General features: G+C 38.0%; 1 protein-coding gene across 1 annotated transcript in view; it reads left to right on the top strand.

Annotated features, from left to right (window-relative positions):
• The first annotated feature begins 2,513 nt into the window (after positions 1 to 2,513).
• fignl2 (fidgetin like 2) overlaps positions 2,514 to 6,000 on the top strand; it is a 48,640-nt gene continuing 45,153 nt past the window's right edge. Inside the window, 2 exon segments of the mRNA XM_043224131.1 lie at positions 2,514 to 5,564; positions 5,695 to 5,787. The gene's annotated coding sequence lies outside the window, so the exon portion shown is untranslated.

Genomic DNA, 6,000 nt, shown 5'->3' with positions numbered 1-6,000 from the left:
GGTATTGTAGGCACACTAAAAGAGTGCTGAATTTACGTCACTGTCAGTGTGCTTTTGAAATGTACAAATAATTACATAAATCAATGACACACTACAGGCTGCAAGATTGAATCATACTCATTTATTCATCTGAAATCATGCGTATTTATTATTTGTGTCTTCCAGTAAGAGTGATAAATATTGGCCTTTTGAATGGGCGACTGTGTAAGGATATGTTTATACACATCCTATATGCATAGGTCTATTTGTGATGGATTTTATTGTATTAAGTTACTTCTAAAAGATTGTTAGTAAGCTATAGAACAGATTCAGGCAGCAACTAACCATCTTTTCTTTACATGTGATTACACAAAATTAAATTTGCACACAGTTCCATTTATAGTAGTGCACTTAGAGAGGCCTGCACGACACGTCCTTTACGTTCAAATGTAAAAGTAGGAACTGATATTTAAAATTTGGAACCCACAAGACTTCGAAAATCAAATGTAATATTTTATTTATAAATTAAGATTTATTTTTTTAACGTTAATTAAAAAAACAACTTTGTGAGAGCTGGTTAAACCGTTTTGAAGTAAAGGGCTCCGACTAGTGGTGCCTCTCGTGACTGCATCCTTCATATCTGAATAAAATGGTGCGAAAAGGAAACCGTTCTGTCTGGAACCCGAAAACACTTCTGATATAAATCTCTAAATAGTTAAACTATGTTAATACTTTCAGCATTCCGTATGTACTGTAGGTGTTTGCTATTGGGCAGCCATAATATGCGTACATAAACACATGCGTGCTTGTATTTATGATATTTTACATATTTGATACATACATTTTAATCACTAAACAACTATATTAAAGTGACAATTAATTAGCAATGGGCAATTATTTGTGAATAAATGATTCTGTTTCTTTTATGAAAAAGTTCTCACATGATTTAGGGCTGTACAAGGGGTGGGAGATGAGAACATCTTTTCCTTTTAGTAATAGGCTTATACCAACTATTTCATCTGTTGACAGATATTAAGTCAAATGTGGTAAACGTGCTTGCTTCTCCATAACATGGAAGAAATGGTCTACTGAACAACACATTGCACATTTGTATGGGGAAATGAAATGCTTGAACTACTGCTTTTTCATTAGTATGTCATAAGTATGACAAAACTATTTTAAACTTTTGTTGTACACTTCAATAAGGACATCTCATTTCATAATGATCAGGGGTCCCGTACAGTCAGGTAGCCTCTTTCAGGTTGTTTTAAAAAGGAAGTTTTGGCTTGTATACCAGTTATTTAAATGTGGTTTACTTGCTAGGATCCCCCATGAACTTTTCAACTTGAAATACCACTGTGTATGTGTAATGTCTTTCGGCCAGCTGCACAGCAGATGTTTCCAAATAACAAGTCTAGACCTGAGTCATGACCCTTTTTTAAATTTCTTCTGATATTTTCATGCAAAACACTGCCTTGTTTGACTAAAATGTCTGTTCTACATCCCAGATATTTAGGATCATCTACTTTGAAAGACTTTGGAGAAAGCATTCAACCACAGAGACATCTGTACGCTAAAAAGATCAAGTAAATCAGAAACAAAAGGGTCGATTTGGTTTAATAACTTACGCAATGGAGAATCAACCAGTTTCTGACCAATTATAAAGACTCCTAAACAATGTATAATTTCATACTGCCCTGTATATTGCCAATTACTGAATTATACAGCTAGAAAAAAAAAAAGACCAAGGTGTGGGAGTTGATTTCAGAAGGTGAGGCAAGAGGAGAACTTTTTCAAAAAACTGAAGTTTAATATAGCAGTTCAGTCACAATTCAGATTTGTAGGCCAACCATTTACCACGAATTCCGTTAAGAATTCCTTTGGATTTTAAAATAAAACTCTTACAATTGAGCACAGCAAAATCCACGGTCAACACTGGAGGGGTTCTGTTGCTGATCTGGTAAGCAGATCAGTATATTGTCATCGAAATGAATATGGCTTTTCCAAAAGAAAAATATCTATAATTGATAGAAAATGTTATATTCATCAGGCCAATTGAAGTAAACTCTATTACTCGTTTTAAACAGCCTATTATTTATTTAGAATCTATAACGTTGGAAAAGGTCAAAAAGCCATAAGAACTGTATCTTTGCTTAATTTAAATGTTTGTGATGCCCTTTAATCCTTTTGTTGTGTTAATTTGTTGCTGAGTTAAAAACATTAACATCGCAAGCCATTATTTTTCAATATAAAACGCAAATACCAGTGACAACTTTCAATCTATCATTATTTTATTTTTTCCCCCATCTGCGGATTTCAGTCACATGACATATTCTCACGGCGAACGCAGCAAAGATGGCAGCGTCCGGTCACGTGTTGCACAAACAAAGCAATTTCCGTTAAAATGAGCGAGGCTGAGAACGCGAACGGATAGCTCTCTTCAGGTACTGTAGGTCACCTTGAGTCCGTCCTGCGTTAACAATACTATGGTAACCACATTTTCTGCCCAAATTAATACCCTACTACAGTTAAAACATTAAAGGGAGTACTTTAGTCAATGATAACGAGGATTATAGTGAATATAGCCTACACGACTGACTCGTTGACCTGATAAATAAGATGCTGATTAAAATAACAGTTGGGCCGAAACTGCGAATCAGCTCGAACTATTCACAGAAGTAGCTTTTAAAGTGGGATTAAAAACACCTAATCGAGCCAATAATTATCCACATTATTGATTATAGGCTGCGTACCTCTTGTCGTTTTGTAAATAAAATACGTATACGCGCGAATTTGAAGTTGGGACTATTACAAGACAAATAGTTATAAAATTCATGTCAAAATATTAAAAAGTTCAAATTTAGGCCGGTAATACCTATAACTCCCACAAGGGGGCGTTATTTAACTGATTGTCTTACTAACATAAGGTAATAACGTTTCGCACATTTACATGTTTTTTTAATTGTTTTATATCATTTAAACGGTGTACAGCACGTTGTTTTGTATAAGCGAGGTTTCATAACATATAGGCTTTCAGCCTTGTATTTGTCATGAAAGCGAGTTGTCGCGTTTATGGTTGCAGTTCATTCAAATATCTGAAGATGGCATAGTTTTTCTTAGTTTTACGCTACCTCTTCAATTCTATTTAGCTGTTCCACTTGTCCAGCCAAGGCCCCGTACTTAATGACTGATTCAAATTCATGAGTCTGTTATTACTGTAAACGTAGAGCTGGAAAAGTGTATGCCAAATTGCCATGGATGTTTAATTCATCTCATGAAATATTGAGTGCATTTCCTCCATTGTCTTGTACCCCAGTCAAAGTCATTACTGGTTGAGGTATTAATTAATAATGAATTTGTTTCTGTATTTTCTTCTCATTGTGTTTCTACTTTATACAACTAAAAGAATGTTGTGCAGTCCAGGTGTTCATGCATATGTATTCATTACTACATAGCACTTGTGTTTGTGTTTGCTTGTGCTTGTATTTGCATTTGTGTGTGTGTGTGTGTGTGTGTGTGTGTGTGTGTGAGAGAGAGAGAGAGAGAGAGGGGGTATAGCAATATTAGCACGCGGCGCCTGGATGTCCTTGCTAGATTTGTAATAAGCAGACTGCATGTATTATTCAGGGCTGTGTGGACAGGTCCCACTCTGCTCCATGCTTTCTCGTCCTGGCCTGTCCCCCAGGGACTGCATGCCTAAATTACTATTTCTATTTGATATATTCTCATAGCCCAGCCCTTAAAATGCATAGGAAAAGAATGGTGTGTTGTGTGGGGGTCACTATGTGGCGGTCACTCTGTAGATGTCAGAGGTGGACTAGTGGATACAGATTTCTGCATTATTTTCCCGTGTCACCTTTCTTCGAGTACGCTGATCTGAATATGTCAAAAAAAGAAGATTCTGCTTAATTGAATTGTGCCCACAACTTATTTTATTATTGAATCTTCCTGAATAATAAATCCCATGTTGTCCAGTAGCAGACAAGGTGAAATGGTTGGTGGCTGTTTTTAATTTGATATTATTTTTTATCTGCTTTCCATAACTGGGTCAGTAAAGAGCGTCCACTCAAGGAAAAGGAAAACTCTTTTTAAAATCTACACGTGGTCTCGCCAAGTTATTTCTATTTCATTGAATGATTTGCATTTTTAATGCTTTTTACATTTTTACACATCGCAGATATTCGTTGGGGACATTTATTGACCAAGTTGTGTTTGTAAAATAATATTATTTAAAATAATAAATCAGGTTACTTTTTGGCTCAAAAGAAACAATTATTGTCGACTCTTTCATGTGTTCAGGCAGCCCTGAAAAAAGATATGGCTTCTTTTCAAGTAAACATGTTTTAGAGCCTGGAGTAGTTTCATTGGTTTCTCTCCAGATGCTGTTTCATGGCCAGAGCTGTGAGCTAATTACACCTTTGTTGCTAATGTTCCTGCCAATAAACACTGTAACTGAGGTCAATAGTTTAGCCGAGCCTTTTTTTCTCCATTTATTTGGCCTGTTAATGATAGGATATCAGATTCCGATCTCTTTTTCCTGTTGTGGCCCCTCTTCGCTCCCCTGCTCCCTGCCATAGCCTGAAGGAGTGTGGAGCTGAGGCGAGCATCTGGGCAAGCCTGCTGAATGGGGCCCTTTCTTGCCGAAGCCTGCGGTCCGGCGAACACACAGCAACACACGCGCGCGCTGGCCTAGAGAGAACGGCTCCTATCATAACAACGCTTGGAAGCTCGCTTTTCACATCTCCTCCTTCTTTCCTCGCTAAACTCACACCCTTCCTTTTCTGTCATCTCCTCCTGTTCTGTTCTCACCTTTCACCCTCCCGCTCTCTCCCCCCGGTTCAGCGGTTAAAAAACCTTTCGGGTTTTGGACTGTGTAAATAAAACGGCGAAGATCTCTCGGCCAGAAAGATTTATTGAAATCCGAAGAGGCACGGTGGTCCAGGAGTCTGCCGAAGAGGTCAGATAGATGAAAATGACGAGATCATAAAATGCGGACAATGCTTTGGAAAGGAAAAAAAGCCTGGATTCATTTGGTTGGGGGTGGGGGCCACGTTCCGCATGCAGTGGGCAGCTGAACTATTGTCTCAGGTTCGAATGATCTCGCAAATGAACAGACTCGTGAAGCCCTGCCCCTAACTGAAGAGCCGGTGCATCCCAAGGTCACATCTTAGGGATAGAAATGAAATGAATTGGAGTAGAAGGACCTCTTATAGCCTGTTCAGATCAAGAACGATGACTAAATGCTTACTATATTAGCGCCCACACTAAAGCATCTTTAAAAGCTCTATAAACGGGAAGCATTTACAGTAGTTTCTGTTGCAGTTACAGAGGACTCCTTATCGTTATCGTCCTTGGTTTAAAAAAAGCATTTCATTTTTTAAACAAAACTCACTTGTAATATCATCCAAGGTCGGTCATGTCTTTCAGATTTTTCCTCTAGTTGTGAGAGAAGACACTGCACACCCTTTTGAGCTGAAATCCTGTTAACCCATGACCCATCACTTGACCCAGTGAAGTGTTGGAGGGGACTGAAATCAAGAGTGAAACAATGAAACACTAAGAGTCACAGTCTTTTGCTTAAGTGGGTAAGAGAAGTTGTGTTGGAAAAGTGATGTTGTAAACGCGGGGTGGCTTAGCTATGTCCTGGTTATAACTAGTATTATATCAGAATCATAATGACAAGGAATCTGATGTCTTGTTTGATGATGCTCGTAGGTGAAGGTCTGTGATCAAGGACATTGAAGCAGATCTCTGCCGCCTTACCTGTCAGGCTTCCTGCTTGCTCCTCTACCTCTCACCTATTCCACTGTAAGTACATTCACGGGATTTGAAACTAGCTTCAGAATATGTTAAACCCACTTAAATTGAGATGTACTGTATGCTGACTATCATTTTTAGTTTGTTCCTTCAGCAAAATATTTTTTATTTATGAACTAGTATTCTCACTGTCTTGGAAAACATGCAGGGGTAAAAGCGTTTTAAAAGGGATCTGAAGAAATCACGGAAATGAAAAAAATCGTA

This window comes from Puntigrus tetrazona, chromosome 23 (genome assembly GCF_018831695.1).
Source record: "Puntigrus tetrazona isolate hp1 chromosome 23, ASM1883169v1, whole genome shotgun sequence".
NCBI classification, from domain to species: domain Eukaryota; kingdom Metazoa; phylum Chordata; class Actinopteri; order Cypriniformes; family Cyprinidae; genus Puntigrus; species Puntigrus tetrazona.
This window is presented reverse-complemented; position numbering and strand designations above follow the sequence as displayed.